The sequence below is a fragment of the Schistocerca gregaria genome, unplaced genomic scaffold, assembly GCF_023897955.1.
Source record: "Schistocerca gregaria isolate iqSchGreg1 unplaced genomic scaffold, iqSchGreg1.2 ptg000001l___fragment_3, whole genome shotgun sequence".
NCBI lineage: Eukaryota > Metazoa > Arthropoda > Insecta > Orthoptera > Acrididae > Schistocerca > Schistocerca gregaria.
Window position 1 is genome coordinate 8,484,037 of NW_026061699.1, and position 25,853 is coordinate 8,509,889.

A 25,853-nucleotide genomic window follows, 5' to 3' on the forward strand; every position below is an offset into this window, starting at 1 on the left:
CGCGGCCTAGCGGTACTCTTGGGTACTTCGTCCTTACGGTCGTCTGCATCATCAGACTTTAGCTGACAACACTTCATATTACCGGATAATATTTGCAGCTATGGCGACAAATTACTGCTTGGCTACACATCTGACACGTAACCGATGTGCTCTCCAAACAACAACACTTGCATTTCAGAACATGTCTTTCACACATGTCTACAAAATCACCTTCACCTTCAAATACAGCTTCCTTGCGACTGACAGAGACGTAGGCAAAGTTTAAAGTTGCTATTTCCATTAAATCTCGTTAATCAGAAAAACGGTAATTTACACCTGCAGCGGAACAAAACTCCGTTCCGCCCAGCGTCTGGCTCGAACCCACGACCCTGGGATTAAGAGTCTGACGCTCTACCGACTGAGCTAGCCGGCTACCTCGGTGAATACCTGCCGGGTAGCACGTCACACAGTACTCGTTTGGGTTGGGTGGCCCCATACAGAATCTCTCCATGATGCCTAATGTTTTCCTAACGTCACACTCGTCACGTACTTCACTTTTATGTCATAATCATTTCTGAGAGGTAAAGAAATTGCATGACAACATGAAGAGCTAGTGGCGTCAAAATTAACGCACATACTTTATGTGACTCAAAAGCCGAACGAGTTACTTTCCGACGTTGTTTTAGATGTGCAAGTGATAGTCAAAACTCGCTGTGTCGGCACTCTGCCGACCATTTCGCTAGTTAACACCGGTCTTGTTGTGTGTGTTTCAAGCTCAAGAGCATCTCCAAGCAAAAAATGGTCAACAGCAACATTCAGACGGTTTCGTACTGCTCAATTGCTACATTAAAACGTTACGTTTCTTTTTCAGAACTGGAAAAACACAAGCGTGACAGCATTCGAACCTGTAATCTTCAGATCCGAAGTCCGACGCCTTATCCATTAGGCCACACGGTCACTGACGACCAACATTTACATGTATACGACTCATCTCGAAACGCTCACACCCCTGAGGATTTGTGTTTTCGTTCTACACAGCCGCTGCCCCTTGCTCTTTCCCACCCATTCGTTACATTCAACCTCTGACGAGACCGACCAAATATAGACTGTGAAACAAGACCACACACTTTGTGCATTCGGAATCGAAGGCAGGGCGTCCCTCGCCGCATTTGCTACGATTGCCATTTGCTACTTCAGCAGAAGCGGCGGCGGCGGCGACGACGACGACGACGACGACGACGACGACGACGACGACGACGACGACGAATATCGCGAGAGGCTCTGAGATATGTGAGAAATACATCTATAAAATGTAATTCAGACTGCCTCGTCCCACCTTATGCTGTACCGCTTTGGCAAATGCTTTATCTGCGCCATTTGCCTTAATCGCATCTGAGAGTAATTCTTAAAAAAACGCCTGTCGCTAATTGTTCGTCATCACAGGTACTGTTTGCTATACGGCCACGACGCGCAACTGATTTCCAAAATTCATCTTTCTCCTGTGAGGATGGAACTTACGACCCCTGGTTTATTAGACCATTGCTCTACCACTGAGCTAAAGAGGCGCGGCCTAGCGGTACTCTTGGGTACTTCGTCCTTACGGTCGTCTGCATCATCAGACTTTAGCTGACAACACTTCATATTACCGGCTAATATTTGCAGCTATGGCGACAAATTACTGCTTGGCTACACATCTGACACGTAACCGATGTGCTCTCCAAACAACAACACTTGCATTTCAGAACATGTCTTTCACACATGTCTACAAAAGCACCTTCACCTTCAAATACAGCTTCCTTGCGACTGACAGAGACGTAGGCAAAGTTTAAAGTTGCTATTTCCATTAAATCTCGTTAACCAGAAAAACGGTAATTTACACCTGCAGCGGAACAAAACTCCGTTCCGCCCAGCGTCTGGCTCGAACCCACGACCCTGGGAATAAGAGTCTGACGCTCTACCGACTGAGCTAGCCGGCTACCTCGGTGAATACCTGCCGGGTAGCACGTCACACAGTACTCGTTTGGGTTGGGTGGCCCCATACAGAATCTCTCCATGATGCCTAATGTTTTCCTAACGTCACACTCGTCACGTACTTCACTCTTATGTCATAATCCTTTCTGAGAGGTAAAGAAATTGCATGACAACATGCAGAGCTAGTGGCGTCAAAATTAACGCACATACTTTATGTGACTCAAAAGCCGAACGAGTTACTTTCCGACGTTGTTTTAGATGTGCAAGTGATAGTCAAAACTCGCTGTGTCGGCACTCTGCCGACAATTTCGCTAGTTAACACCGGTCTTGTTGTGTGTGTTTCAAGCTCAAGAGCATCTCCAAGCAAAAAATGGTCAACAGCAACATTCAGACGGTTTCGTACTGCTCAATTGCTACATTAAAACGTTATGTTTCTTTTTCAGAACTGGAAAAACACAAGCGTGACAGCATTCGAACCTGTAATCTTCAGATCCGAAGTCCGACGCCTTATCCATTAGGCCACACGGTCACTGACGACCAACATTTACATGTATACGACTCATCTCGAAACGCTCACACCCCTGAGGATTTGTGTTTTCGTTCTACACAGCCGCTGCCCCTTGCTCTTTCCCACCCATTCGTTACATTCAACCTCTGACGAGACCGACCAAATATAGACTGAGAAACAAGACCACACACTTTGTGCATTCGGAATCGAAGGCAGGGCGACCCTCGCCGCATTTGCTACGATTGCCATTTGCTACTTCTGCAGAAGCGGCGGCGGCGGCGACGACGACGACGACGACGACGACGACGACGACGACGACGAATATCGCGAGAGGCTCTGAGATATGTGAGAAATACATCTATAAAATGTAATTCAGACTGCCTCGTCCCACCTTATGCTGTACCGCTTTGGCAAATGCTTTATCTGCGCCATTCGCCTTAATCGCATCTGAGAGTGATTGTTAAAAAAACGCCTGTCGCTAATTGTTCGTCATCACAGGTACTGTTTGCTATACGGCCACGACGCGCAACTGATTTCCAAAATTCATCTTTCTCCTGTGAGGATGGAACTTACGACCCCTGGTTTATTAGACCAGTGCTCTACCACTGAGCTAAAGAGGCGCGGCCTAGCGGTACTCTTGGGTACTTCGTCCTTACGGTCGTCTGCATCATCAGACTTTAGCTGACAACACTTCATATTACCGGCTAATATTTGCAGCTATGGCGACAAATTACTGCTTGGCTACACATCTGACACGTAACCGATGTGCTCTCCAAACAACAACACTTGCATTTCAGAACATGTCTTTCACACATGTCTACAAAATCACCTTCACCTTCAAATACAGCTTCCTTGCGACTGACAGAGACGTAGGCAAAGTTTAAAGTTGCTATTTCCATTAAATCTCGTTAATCAGAAAAACGGTAATTTACACTTGCAGCGGAACAAAATTCCGTTCCGCCCAGCGTCTGGCTCGAACCCACGACCCTGGGATTAAGAGTCTGACGCTCTACCGACTGAGCTAGCCGGCTACCTCGGTGAATACCTGAAGGGGAGCACGTCACACAGTACTCGTTTGGGTTGGGTGGTCCCATACAGAATCTCTCCATGATGCCTAATGTTTTCCTAACGTCACACTCGTCACGTACTTCACTTTTATGTCATAATCATTTCTGAGAGGTAAAGAAATTGCATGACAACATGCAGAGCTAGTGGCGTCAAAATTAACGCACATACTTTATGTGACTCAAAAGCCGAACGAGTTACTTTCCGACGTTGTTTTAGATGTGCAAGTGATAGTCAAAACTCGCTGTGTCGGCACTCTGCCGACCATTTCGCTAGTTAACACCGGTCTTGTTGTGTGTGTTTCAAGCTCAAGAGCATCTCCAAGCAAAAAATGGTCAACAGCAACATTCAGACGGTTTCGTACTGCTCAATTGCTACATTAAAACGTTACGTTTCTTTTTCAGAACTGGAAAAACACAAGCGTGACAGCATTCGAGCCTGTAATCTTCAGATCCGAAGTCCGACGCCTTATCCATTAGGCCACACGGTCACTGACGACCAACATTTACATGTATACGACTCATCTCGAAACGCTCACACCCCTGAGGATTTGTGTTTTCGTTCTACACAGCCGCTGCCCCTTGCTCTTTCCCACCCATTCGTTACATTCAACCTCTGACGAGACCGACCAAATATAGACTGTGAAACAAGACCACACACTTTGTGCATTCGGAATCGAAGGCAGGGCGTCCCTCGCCGCATTTGCTACGATTGCCATTTGCTACTTCAGCAGAAGCGGCGGCGGCGGCGACGACGACGACGACGACGACGACGAATATCGCGAGAGGCTCTGAGATATGTGAGAAATACATCTATAAAATGTAATTCAGACTGCCTCGTCCCACCTTATGCTGTACCGCTTTGGCAAATGCTTTATCTGCGCCATTTGCCTTAATCGCATCTGAGAGTAATTCTTAAAAAAACGCCTGTCGCTAATTGTTCGTCATCACAGGTACTGTTTGCTATACGGCCACGACGCGCAACTGATTTCCAAAATTCATCTTTCTCCTGTGAGGATGGAACTTACGACCCCTGGTTTATTAGACCATTGCTCTACCACTGAGCTAAAGAGGCGCGGCCTAGCGGTACTCTTGGGTACTTCGTCCTTACGGTCGTCTGCATCATCAGACTTTAGCTGACAACACTTCATATTACCGGATAATATTTGCAGCTATGGCGACAAATTACTGCTTGGCTACACATCTGACACGTAACCGATGTGCTCTCCAAACAACAACACTTGCATTTCAGAACATGTCTTTCACACATGTCTACAAAATCACCTTCACCTTCAAATACAGCTTCCTTGCGACTGACAGAGACGTAGGCAAAGTTTAAAGTTGCTATTTCCATTAAATCTCGTTAATCAGAAAAACGGTAATTTACACCTGCAGCGGAACAAAACTCCGTTCCGCCCAGCGTCTGGCTCGAACCCACGACCCTGGGATTAAGAGTCTGACGCTCTACCGACTGAGCTAGCCGGCTACCTCGGTGAATACCTGCCGGGTAGCACGTCACACAGTACTCGTTTGGGTTGGGTGGCCCCATACAGAATCTCTCCATGATGCCTAATGTTTTCCTAACGTCACACTCGTCACGTACTTCACTTTTATGTCATAATCATTTCTGAGAGGTAAAGAAATTGCATGACAACATGAAGAGCTAGTGGCGTCAAAATTAACGCACATACTTTATGTGACTCAAAAGCCGAACGAGTTACTTTCCGACGTTGTTTTAGATGTGCAAGTGATAGTCAAAACTCGCTGTGTCGGCACTCTGCCGACCATTTCGCTAGTTAACACCGGTCTTGTTGTGTGTGTTTCAAGCTCAAGAGCATCTCCAAGCAAAAAATGGTCAACAGCAACATTCAGACGGTTTCGTACTGCTCAATTGCTACATTAAAACGTTACGTTTCTTTTTCAGAACTGGAAAAACACAAGCGTGACAGCATTCGAACCTGTAATCTTCAGATCCGAAGTCCGACGCCTTATCCATTAGGCCACACGGTCACTGACGACCAACATTTACATGTATACGACTCATCTCGAAACGCTCACACCCCTGAGGATTTGTGTTTTCGTTCTACACAGCCGCTGCCCCTTGCTCTTTCCCACCCATTCGTTACATTCAACCTCTGACGAGACCGACCAAATATAGACTGTGAAACAAGACCACACACTTTGTGCATTCGGAATCGAAGGCAGGGCGTCCCTCGCCGCATTTGCTACGATTGCCATTTGCTACTTCAGCAGAAGCGGCGGCGGCGGCGACGACGACGACGACGACGACGACGACGACGACGACGACGACGAATATCGCGAGAGGCTCTGAGATATGTGAGAAATACATCTATAAAATGTAATTCAGACTGCCTCGTCCCACCTTATGCTGTACCGCTTTGGCAAATGCTTTATCTGCGCCATTTGCCTTAATCGCATCTGAGAGTAATTCTTAAAAAAACGCCTGTCGCTAATTGTTCGTCATCACAGGTACTGTTTGCTATACGGCCACGACGCGCAACTGATTTCCAAAATTCATCTTTCTCCTGTGAGGATGGAACTTACGACCCCTGGTTTATTAGACCAGTGCTCTACCACTGAGCTAAAGAGGCGCGGCCTAGCGGTACTCTTGGGTACTTCGTCCTTACGGTCGTCTGCATCATCAGACTTTAGCTGACAACACTTCATATTACCGGCTAATATTTGCAGCTATGGCGACAAATTACTGCTTGGCTACACATCTGACACGTAACCGATGTGCTCTCCAAACAACAACACTTGCATTTCAGAACATGTCTTTCACACATGTCTACAAAAGCACCTTCACCTTCAAATACAGCTTCCTTGCGACTGACAGAGACGTAGGCAAAGTTTAAAGTTGCTATTTCCATTAAATCTCGTTAACCAGAAAAACGGTAATTTACACCTGCAGCGGAACAAAACTCCGTTCCGCCCAGCGTCTGGCTCGAACCCACGACCCTGGGAATAAGAGTCTGACGCTCTACCGACTGAGCTAGCCGGCTACCTCGGTGAATACCTGCCGGGTAGCACGTCACACAGTACTCGTTTGGGTTGGGTGGCCCCATACAGAATCTCTCCATGATGCCTAATGTTTTCCTAACGTCACACTCGTCACGTACTTCACTCTTATGTCATAATCCTTTCTGAGAGGTAAAGAAATTGCATGACAACATGCAGAGCTAGTGGCGTCAAAATTAACGCACATACTTTATGTGACTCAAAAGCCGAACGAGTTACTTTCCGACGTTGTTTTAGATGTGCAAGTGATAGTCAAAACTCGCTGTGTCGGCACTCTGCCGACAATTTCGCTAGTTAACACCGGTCTTGTTGTGTGTGTTTCAAGCTCAAGAGCATCTCCAAGCAAAAAATGGTCAACAGCAACATTCAGACGGTTTCGTACTGCTCAATTGCTACATTAAAACGTTATGTTTCTTTTTCAGAACTGGAAAAACACAAGCGTGACAGCATTCGAACCTGTAATCTTCAGATCCGAAGTCCGACGCCTTATCCATTAGGCCACACGGTCACTGACGACCAACATTTACATGTATACGACTCATCTCGAAACGCTCACACCCCTGAGGATTTGTGTTTTCGTTCTACACAGCCGCTGCCCCTTGCTCTTTCCCACCCATTCGTTACATTCAACCTCTGACGAGACCGACCAAATATAGACTGAGAAACAAGACCACACACTTTGTGCATTCGGAATCGAAGGCAGGGCGACCCTCGCCGCATTTGCTACGATTGCCATTTGCTACTTCTGCAGAAGCGGCGGCGGCGGCGACGACGACGACGACGACGACGACGACGACGACGAATATCGCGAGAGGCTCTGAGATATGTGAGAAATACATCTATAAAATGTAATTCAGACTGCCTCGTCCCACCTTATGCTGTACCGCTTTGGCAAATGCTTTATCTGCGCCATTCGCCTTAATCGCATCTGAGAGTGATTGTTAAAAAAACGCCTGTCGCTAATTGTTCGTCATCACAGGTACTGTTTGCTATACGGCCACGACGCGCAACTGATTTCCAAAATTCATCTTTCTCCTGTGAGGATGGAACTTACGACCCCTGGTTTATTAGACCAGTGCTCTACCACTGAGCTAAAGAGGCGCGGCCTAGCGGTACTCTTGGGTACTTCGTCCTTACGGTCGTCTGCATCATCAGACTTTAGCTGACAACACTTCATATTACCGGCTAATATTTGCAGCTATGGCGACAAATTACTGCTTGGCTACACATCTGACACGTAACCGATGTGCTCTCCAAACAACAACACTTGCATTTCAGAACATGTCTTTCACACATGTCTACAAAATCACCTTCACCTTCAAATACAGCTTCCTTGCGACTGACAGAGACGTAGGCAAAGTTTAAAGTTGCTATTTCCATTAAATCTCGTTAATCAGAAAAACGGTAATTTACACTTGCAGCGGAACAAAATTCCGTTCCGCCCAGCGTCTGGCTCGAACCCACGACCCTGGGATTAAGAGTCTGACGCTCTACCGACTGAGCTAGCCGGCTACCTCGGTGAATACCTGAAGGGGAGCACGTCACACAGTACTCGTTTGGGTTGGGTGGTCCCATACAGAATCTCTCCATGATGCCTAATGTTTTCCTAACGTCACACTCGTCACGTACTTCACTTTTATGTCATAATCATTTCTGAGAGGTAAAGAAATTGCATGACAACATGCAGAGCTAGTGGCGTCAAAATTAACGCACATACTTTATGTGACTCAAAAGCCGAACGAGTTACTTTCCGACGTTGTTTTAGATGTACAAGTGATAGTCAAAACTCGCTGTGTCGGCACTCTGCCGACCATTTCGCTAGTTAACACCGGTCTTGTTGTGTGTGTTTCAAGCTCAAGAGCATCTCCAAGCAAAAAATGGTCAACAGCAACATTCAGACGGTTTCGTACTGCTCAATTGCTACATTAAAACGTTACGTTTCTTTTTCAGAACTGGAAAAACACAAGCGTGACAGCATTCGAACCTGTAATCTTCAGATCCGAAGTCCGACGCCTTATCCATTAGGCCACACGGTCACTGACGACGAACATTTACATGTATACGACTCATCTCGAAACGCTCACACCCCTGAGGATTTGTGTTTTCGTTCTACACAGCCGCTGCCCCTTGCTCTTTCCCACCCATTCGTTACATTCAACCTCTGACGAGACCGACCAAATATAGACTGAGAAACAAGACCACACACTTTGTGCATTCGGAATCGAAGGCAGGGCGACCCTCGCCGCATTTGCTACGATTGCCATTTGCTACTTCTGCAGAAGCGGCGGCGGCGACGACGACGACGACGACGACGACGACGAATATCGCGAGAGGCTCTGAGATATGTGAGAAATACATCTATAAAATGTAATTCAGACTGCCTCGTCCCACCTTATGCTGTATCGCTTTGGCAAATGCTTTATCTGCGCCATTCGCCTTAATCGCATCTGAGAATGATTGTTAAAAAAACGCCTGTCGCTAATTGTTCGTCATCACAGGTACTGTTTGCTATACGGCCACGACGCGCAACTGATTTCCAAAATTCATCTTTCTCCTGTGAGGATGGAACTTACGACCCCTGGTTTATTAGACCAGTGCTCTACCACTGAGCTAAAGAGGCGCGGCCTAGCGGTACTCTTGGGTACTTCGTCCTTACGGTCGTCTGCATCATCAGACTTTAGCTGACAACACTTCATATTACCGGCTAATATTTGCAGCTATGGCGACAAATTACTGCTTGACTACACATCTGACACGTAACCGATGTGCTCTCCAAACAACAACACTTGCATTTCAGAACATGTCTTTCACACATGTCTACAAAATCACCTTCACCTTCAAATACAGCTTCCTTGCGACTGACAGAGACGTAGGCAAAGTTTAAAGTTGCTATTTCCATTAAATCTCGTTAATCAGAAAAACGGTAATTTACACATGCAGCGGAACAAAACTCCGTTCCGCCCAGCGTCTGGCTCGAACCCACGACCCTGGGATTAAGAGTCTGACGCTCTACCGACTGAGCTAGCCGGCTACCTCGGTGAATACCTGCCGGGTAGCACGTCACACAGTACTCGTTTGGGTTGGGTGGTCCCATACAGAATCTCTCCATGATGCCTAATGTTTTCCTAACGTCACACTCGTCACGTACTTCACTTTTATGATCTGTCTCGCGTGTGTGAGAGGTAAAGAAATTGCATGACAACATGAAGAGCTAGTGGCGTCAAAATTAACGCACATACTTTATGTGACTCAAAAGCCGAACGAGTTACTTTCCGACGTTGTTTTAGATGTGCAAGTGATAGTCAAAACTCGCTGTCGGCACTCTGCCGACCATTTCGCTAGTTAACACCGGTCTTGTTGTGTGTGTTTCAAGCTCAAGAGCATCTCCAAGCAAAAAATGGTCAACAGCAACATTCAGACGGTTTCGTACTGCTCAATTGCTACATTAAAACGTTATGTTTCTTTTTCAGAACTGGAAAAACACAAGCGTGACAGCATTCGAACCTGTAATCTTCAGATCCGAAGTCCGACGCCTTATCCATTAGGCCACACGGTCACTGACGACCAACATTTACATGTATACGACTCATCTCGAAACGCTCACACCCCTGAGGATTTGTGTTTTCGTTCTACACAGCCGCTGCCCCTTGCTCTTTCCCACCCATTCGTTACATTCAACCTCTGACGAGACCGACCAAATATAGACTGTGAAACAAGACCACACACTTTGTGCATTCGGAATCGAAGGCAGGGCGACCCTCGCCGCATTTGCTACGATTGCCATTTGCTACTTCTGCAGAAGCGGCGGCGGCGGCGACGACGACGACGACGACGACGACGACGACGACGACGAATATCGCGAGAGGCTCTGAGATATGTGAGAAATACATCTATAAAATGTAATTCAGACTGCCTCGTCCCACCTTATGCTGTATCGCTTTGGCAAATGCTTTATCTGCGCCATTCGCCTTAATCGCATCTGAGAGTGATTCTTAAAAAAACGCCTGTCGCTAATTGTTCGTCATCACAGGTACTGTTTGCTATACGGCCACGACGCGCAACTGATTTCCAAAATTCATCTTTCTCCTGTGAGGATGGAACTTACGACCCCTGGTTTATTAGACCATTGCTCTACCACTGAGCTAAAGAGGCGCGGCCTAGCGGTACTCTTGGGTACTTCGTCCTTACGGTCGTCTGCATCATCAGACTTTAGCTGACAACACTTCATATTACCGGCTAATATTTGCAGCTATGGCGACAAATTACTGCTTGGCTACACATCTGACACGTAACCGATGTGCTCTCCAAACAACAACACTTGCATTTCAGAACATGTCTTTCACACATGTCTACAAAAGCACCTTCACCTTCAAATACAGCTTCCTTGCGACTGACAGAGACGTAGGCAAAGTTTAAAGTTGCTATTTCCATTAAATCTCGTTAATCAGAAAAACGGTAATTTACACATGCAGCGGAACAAAACTCCGTTCCGCCCAGCGTCTGGCTCGAACCCACGACCCTGGGATTAAGAGTCTGACGCTCTACCGACTGAGCTAGCCGGCTACCTCGGTGAATACCTGCCGGGTAGCACGTCACACAGTACTCGTTTGGGTTGGGTGGTCCCATACAGAATCTCTCCATGATGCCTAATGTTTTCCTAACGTCACACTCGTCACGTACTTCACTTTTATGTCATAATCATTTCTGAGAGGTAAAGAAATTGCATGACAACATGAAGAGCTAGTGGCGTCAAAATTAACGCACATACTTTATGTGACTCAAAAGCCGAACGAGTTACTTTCCGACGTTGTTTTAGATGTGCAAGTGATAGTCAAAACTCGCTGTCGGCACTCTGCCGACCATTTCGCTAGTTAACACCGGTCTTGTTGTGTGTGTTTCAAGCTCAAGAGCATCTCCAAGCAAAAAATGGTCAACAGCAACATTCAGACGGTTTCGTACTGCTCAATTGCTACATTAAAACGTTATGTTTCTTTTTCAGAACTGGAAAAACACAAGCGTGACAGCATTCGAACCTGTAATCTTCAGATCCGAAGTCCGACGCCTTATCCATTAGGCCACACGGTCACTGACGACCAACATTTACATGTATACGACTCATCTCGAAACGCTCACACCCCTGAGGATTTGTGTTTTCGTTCTACACAGCCGCTGCCCCTTGCTCTTTCCCACCCATTCGTTACATTCAACCTCTGACGAGACCGACCAAATATAGACTGTGAAACAAGACCACACACTTTGTGCATTCGGAATCGAAGGCAGGGCGACCCTCGCCGCATTTGCTACGATTGCCATTTGCTACTTCTGCAGAAGCGGCGGCGGCGGCGACGACGACGACGACGACGACGACGACGACGACGACGACGAATATCGCGAGAGGCTCTGAGATATGTGAGAAATACATCTATAAAATGTAATTCAGACTGCCTCGTCCCACCTTATGCTGTATCGCTTTGGCAAATGCTTTATCTGCGCCATTCGCCTTAATCGCATCTGAGAGTGATTCTTAAAAAAACGCCTGTCGCTAATTGTTCGTCATCACAGGTACTGTTTGCTATACGGCCACGACGCGCAACTGATTTCCAAAATTCATCTTTCTCCTGTGAGGATGGAACTTACGACCCCTGGTTTATTAGACCATTGCTCTACCACTGAGCTAAAGAGGCGCGGCCTAGCGGTACTCTTGGGTACTTCGTCCTTACGGTCGTCTGCATCATCAGACTTTAGCTGACAACACTTCATATTACCGGCTAATATTTGCAGCTATGGCGACAAATTACTGCTTGGCTACACATCTGACACGTAACCGATGTGCTCTCCAAACAACAACACTTGCATTTCAGAACATGTCTTTCGCACATGTCTACAAAAGCACCTTCACCTTCAAATACAGCTTCCTTGCGACTGACAGAGACGTAGGCAAAGTTTAAAGTTGCTATTTCCATTAAATCTCGTTAATCAGAAAAACGGTAATTTACACCTGCAGCGGAACAAAACTCCGTTCCGCCCAGCGTCTGGCTAGAACCCACGACCCTGGGATTAAGAGTCTGACGCTCTACCGACTGAGCTAGCCGGCTACCTCGGTGAATACCTGCCGGGTAGCACGTCACACAGTACTCGTTTGGGTTGGGTGGCCCCATACAGAATCTCTCCATGATGCCTAATGTTTTCCTAACGTCACACTCGTCACGTACTTCACTTTTATGTCATAATCATTTCTGAGAGGTAAAGAAATTGCATGACAACATGAAGAGCTAGTGGCGTCAAAATTAACGCACATACTTTATGTGACTCAAAAGCCGAACGAGTTACTTTCCGACGTTGTTTTAGATGTGCAAGTGATAGTCAAAACTCGCTGTGTCGGCACTCTGCCGACCATTTCGCTAGTTAACACCGGTCTTGTTGTGTGTGTTTCAAGCTCAAGAGCATCTCCAAGCAAAAAATGGTCAACAGCAACATTCAGACGGTTTCGTACTGCTCAATTGCTACATTAAAACGTTACGTTTCTTTTTCAGAACTGGAAAAACACAAGCGTGACAGCATTCGAACCTGTAATCTTCAGATCCGAAGTCCGACGCCTTATCCATTAGGCCACACGGTCACTGACGACCAACATTTACATGTATACGACTCATCTCGAAACGCTCACACCCCTGAGGATTTGTGTTTTCGTTCTACACAGCCGCTGCCCCTTGCTCTTTCCCACCCATTCGTTACATTCAACCTCTGACGAGACCGACCAAATATAGACTGTGAAACAAGACCACACACTTTGTGCATTCGGAATCGAAGGCAGGGCGTCCCTCGCCGCATTTGCTACGATTGCCATTTGCTACTTCTGCAGAAGCGGCGGCGACGACGACGACGACGACGACGACGACGACGAATATCGCGAGAGGCTCTGAGATATGTGAGAAATACATCTATAAAATGTAATTCAGACTGCCTCGTCCCACCTTATGCTGTACCGCTTTGGCAAATGCTTTATCTGCGCCATTTGCCTTAATCGCATCTGAGAGTAATTCTTAAAAAAACGCCTGTCGCTAATTGTTCGTCATCACAGGTACTGTTTGCTATACGGCCACGACGCGCAACTGATTTCCAAAATTCATCTTTCTCCTGTGAGGATGGAACTTACGACCCCTGGTTTATTAGACCATTGCTCTACCACTGAGCTAAAGAGGCGCGGCCTAGCGGTACTCTTGGGTACTTCGTCCTTACGGTCGTCTGCATCATCAGACTTTAGCTGACAACACTTCATATTACCGGCTAATATTTGCAGCTATGGCGACAAATTACTGCTTGGCTACACATCTGACACGTAACCGATGTGCTCTCCAAACAACAACACTTGCATTTCAGAACATGTCTTTCACACATGTCTACAAAAGCACCTTCACCTTCAAATACAGCTTCCTTGCGACTGACAGAGACGTAGGCAAAGTTTAAAGTTGCTATTTCCATTAAATCTCGTTAATCAGAAAAACGGTAATTTACACATGCAGCGGAACAAAACTCCGTTCCGCCCAGCGTCTGGCTCGAACCCACGACCCTGGGATTAAGAGTCTGACGCTCTACCGACTGAGCTAGCCGGCTACCTCGGTGAATACCTGCCGGGTAGCACGTCACACAGTACTCGTTTGGGTTGGGTGGTCCCATACAGAATCTCTCCATGATGCCTAATGTTTTCCTAACGTCACACTCGTCACGTACTTCACTTTTATGTCATAATCATTTCTGAGAGGTAAAGAAATTGCATGACAACATGAAGAGCTAGTGGCGTCAAAATTAACGCACATACTTTATGTGACTCAAAAGCCGAACGAGTTACTTTCCGACGTTGTTTTAGATGTGCAAGTGATAGTCAAAACTCGCTGTCGGCACTCTGCCGACCATTTCGCTAGTTAACACCGGTCTTGTTGTGTGTGTTTCAAGCTCAAGAGCATCTCCAAGCAAAAAATGGTCAACAGCAACATTCAGACGGTTTCGTACTGCTCAATTGCTACATTAAAACGTTATGTTTCTTTTTCAGAACTGGAAAAACACAAGCGTGACAGCATTCGAACCTGTAATCTTCAGATCCGAAGTCCGACGCCTTATCCATTAGGCCACACGGTCACTGACGACCAACATTTACATGTATACGACTCATCTCGAAACGCTCACACCCCTGAGGATTTGTGTTTTCGTTCTACACAGCCGCTGCCCCTTGCTCTTTCCCACCCATTCGTTACATTCAACCTCTGACGAGACCGACCAAATATAGACTGTGAAACAAGACCACACACTTTGTGCATTCGGAATCGAAGGCAGGGCGACCCTCGCCGCATTTGCTACGATTGCCATTTGCTACTTCTGCAGAAGCGGCGGCGGCGGCGACGACGACGACGACGACGACGACGACGAATATCGCGAGAGGCTCTGAGATATGTGAGAAATACATCTATAAAATGTAATTCAGACTGCCTCGTCCCACCTTATGCTGTATCGCTTTGGCAAATGCTTTATCTGCGCCATTCGCCTTAATCGCATCTGAGAGTGATTCTTAAAAAAACGCCTGTCGCTAATTGTTCGTCATCACAGGTACTGTTTGCTATACGGCCACGACGCGCAACTGATTTCCAAAATTCATCTTTCTCCTGTGAGGATGGAACTTACGACCCCTGGTTTATTAGACCATTGCTCTACCACTGAGCTAAAGAGGCGCGGCCTAGCGGTACTCTTGGGTACTTCGTCCTTACGGTCGTCTGCATCATCAGACTTTAGCTGACAACACTTCATATTACCGGCTAATATTTGCAGCTATGGCGACAAATTACTGCTTGGCTACACATCTGACACGTAACCGATGTGCTCTCCAAACAACAACACTTGCATTTCAGAACATGTCTTTCGCACATGTCTACAAAAGCACCTTCACCTTCAAATACAGCTTCCTTGCGACTGACAGAGACGTAGGCAAAGTTTAAAGTTGCTATTTCCATTAAATCTCGTTAATCAGAAAAACGGTAATTTACACCTGCAGCGGAACAAAACTCCGTTCCGCCCAGCGTCTGGCTAGAACCCACGACCCTGGGATTAAGAGTCTGACGCTCTACCGACTGAGCTAGCCGGCTACCTCGGTGAATACCTGCCGGGTAGCACGTCACACAGTACTCGTTTGGGTTGGGTGGCCCCATACAGAATCTCTCCATGATGCCTAATGTTTTCCTAACGTCACACTCGTCACGTACTTCACTTTTATGTCATAATCATTTCTGAGAGGTAAAGAAATTGCATGACAACATGAAGAGCTAGTGGCGTCAAAATTAACGCACATACTTTATGTGACTCAAAAGCCGAACGAGTTACTTTCCGACGTTGTTTTAGATGTGCAAGTGATAGTCAAAAGTCGCTGTGTCGGCACTCTGCCGACCATTTCGCTAGTTAACACCGGTCTTGTTGTGTGTGTTTCAAGCTCAAGAGCATCTCCAAGCAAAAAATGGTCAACAGCAACATTCAGACGGTTTCGTACTGCTCAATTGCTACATTAAAACGTTACGTTTCTTTTTCAGAACTGGAAAAACACAAGCGTGACAGCATTCGAACCTGTAATCTTCAGATCCGAAGTCCGACGCCTTATCCATTAGGCCACACGGTCACTGACGACCAACATTTACATGTATACGACTCATCTCGAAACGCTCACACCCCTGAGGATTTGTGTTTTCGTTCTACACAGCCGCTGCCCCTTGCTCTTTCCCACCCATTCGTTACATTCAACCTCTGACGAGACCGACCAAATATAGACTGTGAAACAAGACCACACACTTTGTGCATTCGGAATCGAAGGCAGGGCGTCCCTCGCCGCATTTGCTACGATTGCCATTTGCTACTTCTGCAGAAGCGGCGGCGACGACGACGACGACGACGACGACGACGACGAATATCGCGAGAGGCTCTGAGATATGTGAGAAATACATCTATAAAATGTAATTCAGACTGCCTCGTCCCACCTTATGCTGTACCGCTTTGGCAAATGCTTTATCTGCGCCATTTGCCTTAATCGCATCTGAGAGTAATTCTTAAAAAAACGCCTGTCGCTAATTGTTCGTCATCACAGGTACTGTTTGCTATACGGCCACGACGCGCAACTGATTTCCAAAATTCATCTTTCTCCTGTGAGGATGGAACTTACGACCCCTGGTTTATTAGACCATTGCTCTACCACTGAGCTAAAGAGGCGCGGCCTAGCGGTACTCTTGGGTACTTCGTCCTTACGGTCGTCTGCATCATCAGACTTTAGCTGACAACACTTCATATTACCGGCTAATATTTGCAGCTATGGCGACAAATTACTGCTTGGCTACACATCTGACACGTAACCGATGTGCTCTCCAAACAACAACACTTGCATTTCAGAACATGTCTTTCACACATGTCTACAAAAGCACCTTCACCTTCAAATACAGCTTCCTTGCGACTGACAGAGACGTAGGCAAAGTTTAAAGTTGCTATTTCCATTAAATCTCGTTAATCAGAAAAACGGTAATTTACACCTGCAGCGGAACAAAACTCCGTTCCGCCCAGCGTCTGGCTAGAACACACGACCCTGGGATTAAGAGTCTGACGCTCTACCGACTGAGCTAGCCGGCTACCTCGGTGAATACCTGCCGGGTAGCACGTCACACAGTACTCGTTTGGGTTGGGTGGCCCCATACAGAATCTCTCCATGATGCCTAATGTTTTCCTAACGTCACACTCGTCACGTACTTCACTTTTATGTCATAATCATTTCTGAGAGGTAAAGAAATTGCATGACAACATGAAGAGCTAGTGGCGTCAAAATTAACGCACATACTTTATGTGACTCAAAAGCCGAACGAGTTACTTTCCGACGTTGTTTTAGATGTGCAAGTGATAGTCAAAACTCGCTGTGTCGGCACTCTGCCGACCATTTCGCTAGTTAACACCGGTCTTGTTGTGTGTGTTTCAAGCTCAAGAGCATCTCCAAGCAAAAAATGGTCAACAGCAACATTCAGACGGTTTCGTACTGCTCAATTGCTACATTAAAACGTTACGTTTCTTTTTCAGAACTGGAAAAACACAAGCGTGACAGCATTCGAACCTGTAATCTTCAGATCCGAAGTCCGACGCCTTATCCATTAGGCCACACGGTCACTGACGACCAACATTTACATGTATACGACTCATCTCGAAACGCTCACACCCCTGAGGATTTGTGTTTTCGTTCTACACAGCCGCTGCCCCTTGCTCTTTCCCACCCATTCGTTACATTCAACCTCTGACGAGACCGACCAAATATAGACTGTGAAACAAGACCACACACTTTGTGCATTCGGAATCGAAGGCAGGGCGTCCCTCGCCGCATTTGCTACGATGGCCATTTGCTACTTCTGCAGAAGCGGCGGCGGCGGCGACGACGACGACGACGACGACGACGACGACGAATATCGCGAGAGGCTCTGAGATATGTGAGAAATACATCTATAAAATGTAATTCAGACTGCCTCGTCCCACCTTATGCTGTACCGCTTTGGCAAATGCTTTATCTGCGCCATTTGCCTTAATCGCATCTGAGAGTAATTCTTAAAAAAACGCCTGTCGCTAATTGTTCGTCATCACAGGTACTGTTTGCTATACGGCCACGACGCGCAACTGATTTCCAAAATTCATCTTTCTCCTGTGAGGATGGAACTTACGACCCCTGGTTTATTAGACCATTGCTCTACCACTGAGCTAAAGAGGCGCGGCCTAGCGGTACTCTTGGGTACTTCGTCCTTACGGTCGTCTGCATCATCAGACTTTAGCTGACAACACTTCATATTACCGGCTAATATTTGCAGCTATGGCGACAAATTACTGCTTGGCTACACATCTGACACGTAACCGATGTGCTCTCCAAACAACAACACTTGCATTTCAGAACATGTCTTTCACACATGTCTACAAAATCACCTTCACCTTCAAATACAGCTTCCTTGCGACTGACAGAGACGTAGGCAAAGTTTAAAGTTGCTATTTCCATTAAATCTCGTTAATCAGAAAAACGGTAATTTACACCTGCAGCGGAACAAAACTCCGTTCCGCCCAGCGTCTGGCTCGAACCCACGACCCTGGGATTAAGAGTCTGACGCTCTACCGACTGAGCTAGCCGGCTACCTCGGTGAATACCTGCCGGGTAGCACGTCACACAGTACTCGTTTGGGTTGGGTGGCCCCATACAGAATCTCTCCATGATGCCTAATGTTTTCCTAACGTCACACTCGTCACGTACTTCACTTTTATGTCATAATCATTTCTGAGAGGTAAAGAAATTGCATGACAACATGCAGAGCTAGTGGCGTCAAAATTAACGCACATACTTTATGTGACTCAAAAGCCGAACGAGTTACTTTCCGACGTTGTTTTAGATGTGCAAGTGATAGTCAAAACTCGCTGTGTCGGCACTCTGCCGACCATTTCGCTAGTTAACACCGGTCTTGTTGTGTGTGTTTCAAGCTCAAGAGCATCTCCAAGCAAAAAATGGTCAACAGCAACATTCAGACGGTTTCGTACTGCTCAATTGCTACATTAAAACGTTACGTTTCTTTTTCAGAACTGGAAAAACACAAGCGTGACAGCATTCGAACCTGTAATCTTCAGATCCGAAGTCCGACGCCTTATCCATTAGGCCACACGGTCACTGACGACCAACATTTACATGTATACGACTCATCTCGAAACGCTCACACCCCTGAGGATTTGTGTTTTCGTTCTACACAGCCGCTGCCCCTTGCTCTTTCCCACCCATTCGTTACATTCAACCTCTGACGAGACCGACCAAATATAGACTGTGAAACAAGACCACACACTTTGTGCATTCGGAATCGAAGGCAGGGCGTCCCTCGCCGCATTTGCTACGATTGCCATTTGCTACTTCTGCAGAAGCGGCGGCGGCGACGACGACGACGACGACGACGACGACGACGACGACGACGACGAATATCGCGAGAGGCTCTGAGATATGTGAGAAATACATCTATAAAATGTAATTCAGACTGCCTCGTCCCACCTTATGCTGTACCGCTTTGGCAAATGCTTTATCTGCTCCATTCGCCTTAATCGCATCTGAGAGTGATTCTTAAAAAAACGCCTGTCGCTAATTGTTCGTCATCACAGGTTCTGTTTGCTATACGGCCACGACGCGCAACTGATTTCCAAAATTCATCTTTCTCCTGTGAGGATGGAACTTACGACCCCTGGTTTATTAGACCATTGCTCTACCACTGAGCTAAAGAGGCGCGGCCTAGCGGTACTCTTGGGTACTTCGTCCTTACGGTCGTCTGCATCATCAGACTTTAGCTGACAACACTTCATATTACCGGATAATATTTGCAGCTATGGCGACAAATTACTGCTTGGCTACACATCTGACACGTAACCGATGTGCTCTCCAAACAACAACACTTGCATTTCAGAACATGTCTTTCACACATGTCTACAAAATCACCTTCACCTTCAAATACAGCTTCCTTGCGACTGACAGAGACGTAGGCAAAGTTTAAAGTTGCTATTTCCATTAAATCTCGTTAATCAGAAAAACGGTAATTTACACCTGCAGCGGAACAAAACTCCGTTCCGCCCAGCGACTGGCTCGAACCCACGACCCTGGGATTAAGAGTCTGACGCTCTACCGACTGAGCTAGCCGGCTACCTCGGTGAATACCTGCCGGGTAGCACGTCACACAGTACTCGTTTGGGTTGGGTGGCCCCATACAGAATCTCTCCATGATGCCTAATGTTTTCCTAACGTCACACTCGTCACGTACTTCACTTTTATGTCATAATCCTTTCTGAGAGGTAAAGAAATTGCATGACAACATGCAGAGCTAGTGGCGTCAAAATTAACGCACATACTTTATGTGACTCAAAAGCCGAACGAGTTACTTTCCGACGTTGTTTTAGATGTGCAAGTGATAGTCAAAACTCGCTGTGTCGGCACTCTGCCGACCATTTCGCTAGTTAACACCGGTCTTGTTGTGTGTGTTTCAAGCTCAAGAGCATCTCCAAGCAAAAAATGGTTAACAGCAACATTCAGACGGTTTCGTACTGCTCAATTGCTACATTAAAACGTTATGTTTCTTTTTCAGAACTGGAAAAACACAAGCGTGACAGCACTCGAACCTGTAACCTTCAGATCCGAAGTCCGACGCCTTATCCATTAGGCCACACGGTCACTGACGACCAACATTTACATGTATACGACTCATCTCGAACCGCTCACACCCCTGAGGATTTGTGTTTTCGTTCTACACAGCCGCTGCCCCTTGCTCTTTCCCACCCATTCGTTACATTCAACCTCTGACGAGACCGACCAAATATAGACTGAGAAACAAGACCACACACTTTGTGCATTCGGAATCGAAGGCAGGGCGACCCTCGCCGCATTTGCTACGATTGCCATTTGCTACTTCTGCAGAAGCGGCGGCGGCGACGACGACGACGACGACGACGACGACGACGAATATCGCGAGAGGCTCTGAGATATGTGAGAAATACATCTATAAAATGTAATTCAGACTGCCTCGTCCCACCTTATGCTGTATCGCTTTGGCAAATGCTTTATCTGCGCCATTCGCCTTAATCGCATCTGAGAGTGATTGTTAAAAAAACGCCTGTCGCTAATTGTTCGTCATCACAGGTACTGTTTGCTATACGGCCACGACGCGCAACTGATTTCCAAAATTCATCTCTCTCCTGTGAGGATGGAACTTACGACCCCTGGTTTATTAGACCAGTGCTCTACCACTGAGCTAAAGAGGCGCGGCCTAGCGGTACTCTTGGGTACTTCGTCCTTACGGTCGTCTGCATCATCAGACTTTAGCTGACAACACTTCATATTACCGGCTAATATTTGCAGCTATGGCGACAAATTACTGCTTGGCTACACATCTGACACGTAACCGATGTGCTCTCCAAACAACAACACTTGCATTTCAGAACATGTCTTTCACACATGTCTACAAAATCACCTTCACCTTCAAATACAGCTTCCTTGCGACTGACAGAGACGTAGGCAAAGTTTAAAGTTGCTATTTCCATTAAATCTCGTTAATCAGAAAAACGGTAATTTACACTTGCAGCGGAACAAAATTCCGTTCCGCCCAGCGTCTGGCTCGAACCCACGACCCTGGGATTAAGAGTCTGACGCTCTACCGACTGAGCTAGCCGGCTACCTCGGTGAATACCTGCCGGGTTGCACGTCACACAGTACTCGTTTGGGTTGGGTGGTCCCATACAGAATCTCTCCATGATGCCTAATGTTTTCCTAACGTCACACTCGTCACGTACTTCACTTTTATGTCATAATCATTTCTGAGAGGTAAAGAAATTGCATGACAACATGCAGAGCTAGTGGCGTCAAAATTAACGCACATACTTTATGTGACTCAAAAGCCGAACGAGTTACTTTCCGACGTTGTTTTAGATGTGCAAGTGATAGTCAAAACTCGCTGTGTCGGCACTCTGCCGACTTTTTCGCTAGTTAACACCGGTCTTGTTGTGTGTGTTTCAAGCTCAAGAGCATCTCCAAGCAAAAAATGGTCAACAGCAACATTCAGACGGTTTCGTACTGCTCAATTGCTACATTAAAACGTTATGTTTCTTTTTCAGAACTGGAAAAACACAAGCGTGACGGCATTCGAACCTGTAATCTTCAGATCCGAAGTCCTACGCCTTATCCATTAGGCTACACGGTCACTGACGACCAACATTTACATGTATACGACTCATCTCGAAACGCTCACACCCCTGAGGATTTGCGTTTTCGTTCTACACAGCCGCTGCCCCTTGCTCTTTCCCACCCATTCGTTACATTCAACCTCTGACGTGACCGACCAAATATAGACTGAGAAACAAGACCACACACTTTGTGCATTCGGAATCGAAGGCAGGGCGTCCCTCGCCGCATTTGCTACGATTGCCATTTGCTACTTCTGCAGAAGCGGCGGCGGCGGCGACGACGACGACGACGACGACGACGAATATCGCGAGAGGCTCTGAGATATGTGAGAAATACATCTATAAAATGTAATTCAGACTGCCTCGTCCCACCTTATGCTGTATCGCTTTGGCAAATGCTTTATCTGCGCCATTCGCCTTAATCGCATCTGAGAGTGATTCTTAAAAAAACGCCTGTCGCTAATTGTTCGTCATCACAGGTACTGTTTGCTATACGGCCACGACGCGCAACTGATTTCCAAAATTCATCTTTCTCCTGTGAGGATGGAACTTACGACCCCTGGTTTATTAGACCAGTGCTCTACCACTGAGCTAAAGAGGCGCGGCCTAGCGGTACTCTTGGGTACTTCGTCCTTACGGTCGTCTGCATCATCAGACTTTAGCTGACAACACTTCATATTACCGGCTAATATTTGCAGCTATGGCGACAAATTACTGCTTGGCTACACATCTGACACGTAACCGATGTGCTCTCCAAACAACAACACTTGCATTTCAGAACATGTCTTTCACACATGTCTACAAAATCACCTTCACCTTCAAATACAGCTTCCTTGCGACTGACAGAGACGTAGGCAAAGTTTAAAGTTGCTATTTCCATTAAATCTCGTTAATCAGAAAAACGGTAATTTACACTTGCAGCGGAACAAAATTCCGTTCCGCCCAGCGTCTGGCTCGAACCCACGACCCTGGGATTAAGAGTCTGACGCTCTACCGACTGAGCTAGCCGGCTACCTCGGTGAATACCTGCCGGGTTGCACGTCACACAGTACTCGTTTGGGTTGGGTGGTCCCATACAGAATCTCTCCATGATGCCTAATGTTTTCCTAACGTCACACTCGTCACGTACTTCACTTTTATGTCATAATCATTTCTGAGAGGTAAAGAAATTGCATGACAACATGCAGAGCTAGTGGCGTCAAAATTAACGCACATACTTTATGTGACTCAAAAGCCGAACGAGTTACTTTCCGACGTTGTTTTAGATGTGCAAGTGATAGTCAAAACTCGCTGTGTCGGCACTCTGCCGACTTTTTCGCTAGTTAACACCGGTCTTGTTGTGTGTGTTTCAAGCTCAAGAGCATCTCCAAGCAAAAAATGGTCAACAGCAACATTCAGACGGTTTCGTACTGCTCAATTGCTACATTAAAACGTTATGTTTCTTTTTCAGAACTGGAAAAACAGAAGCGTGACGGCATTCGAACCTGTAATATTCAGATCCGAAGTCCTACGCCTTATCCATTTTTTTTTTTTTTTTTTTTTTTTTTTTTTTTTTTTTTTTTTTTTTTTTTTTTTGGGCCTCCCTTCTCCCCACACAGCCCATCCATTCGCTCTCCTTTTATGCCTTCTTCGGCGAGCTTCTATGCTATATCGACTGATTTTTTTTATTTTCAAATTTACTGTGACAGTTAGGGAAATGAAATGATGTGTGGCTTCTTCGCCATGTGAGGCTTCTCCTCCGTAGAACTGAAAATTGAAAAATTAAGGCTTCTTGGGAATTAATAAATTGTCACTCTTGCTTCATACTGAAAAAAATTAAACAAAAATAGAAAGATTGTAACTGAGGAACACGTGCAAGAAGCTTCCACTGCATTGTGTGCAACGAAACCACCTTCCGATATTACCGAGATCCTGGAAAATCATCATAGATGAAAGTAGTTGCTGGAGATATGGGGTTCATCTAGCAGTAAGTGTGAAGCCGCAGTGCCGTTTCGGGGTTCTGTCCGAGGCCTTCACGGCTACCGTAGCGGCCCTGGGGCACACGAAGTCCCCACCGTACTTCACCCTCAACAGCTATCCCCTACTTTGGCCTGTGACTACATTTTTCGTAGACGAGGGCTATTAAGATGTTTATCCAATCCCTTGTCTCTGAAACAGAATGTGTAACATGTTACCAAAAGTTTTTTTGTGGTCCCTGCGCGTACATATCTGATAATATTTTGCTCGTTCGTATAATTCGTATTCTAAAACACGGTCATTGCCGTGTTCAGATATAACGTAATGTACATAATTGCCAAACAACCACAACACAGCATTGGTTTTCTGGACAGGGAAGAAAACACCATCGGGGAAGAGTAATTTTTCAACATTGATCTCAGTACTAACAGTTCTGGTTATAAAGGCTACCCGCCGTTGGAGTCCCCTCCATATTTCGGCGTATCCGCCACAGAGAAAGCGGTGGATCAATGTGTCAACTGCGTCACATCGGGTGCACACAATCGTGTCACTAAGACCAATGGAGTGCAACTTTTCGTTAGTGGAAACTACGTTATTAACAACTCGGTACCAGGTTGCCTGAATGTCGGAAGACAGTTCACGATTACTAATATTTTTCCAAATTCTTTTCCAGTCTTTGTCGGGATATCTGCACTCCATTTTGTTGACATGTTCTTTCGTTGTTAAGAGTTCCATTAATTTCCTGCAATTCCTTGATTGTGGATTCGTGACAATACTGTCCATGTAGCTAATCTCTAAAAAGAACTGGCGAATATATTTCAATTTATAATTAATTCCGCCTATATTTATGGGTGGACGTAAATTTTCTGGCTGTAGGAGTCGATACAGCCTGGCTGTAATACTATGTGGATGTTTTTCTATAATTTGTAGGGTCCTCTTTATATATAACGCCGTAGTCTTCCGCCATATATCTGTTAAACCTAGGCCACCTTCAGCGGAAGGTAACGTAACTGTACCGACTGCTACTCTAAAAATATTCCCTGTCCATATAAATCGGCAAATGATACTCATTATACGTTTGGCAATGGGTTTCGAAACTGGCAATATTTGACCTATATATATAGCTTTTGATAAAATGGACCAATTAATTATTCTGATTCGTTGTTTAATGTTCAGATGTCTGGTCTGATTGAGTATTGTGGCTCCTCTGATTGTATCCAGTACTTTCTTCCAATTGTAGGTCATGGTCTGAAGCGGACATCGGTAAAAGGTGACACCCAGAGCGGTGTGACGATCGACGGAGCGTGCCCATTCCAAACGGACATCTTGAAGACCTTTAAGATTTAAAAACGAACTCTTCACCTCGTTAACCCTAGCGCCTGTAGCTTCACAAAAGATCTGAATATTCGTAGTTAATTTCTCTAAATCTTCGTTACTACGAATAACCACTCCAACGTCATCAGCATATGCATTGGTGACGTTGTTAACGCCAGATATCGTGATGCCCTCAAGATCGACATCGAGTCTCCTTAGTAAAGGCTCCAGTGCAACAACATACAGGAGCATTGACAAAGGACTTCCCTGCGGGACGCCGT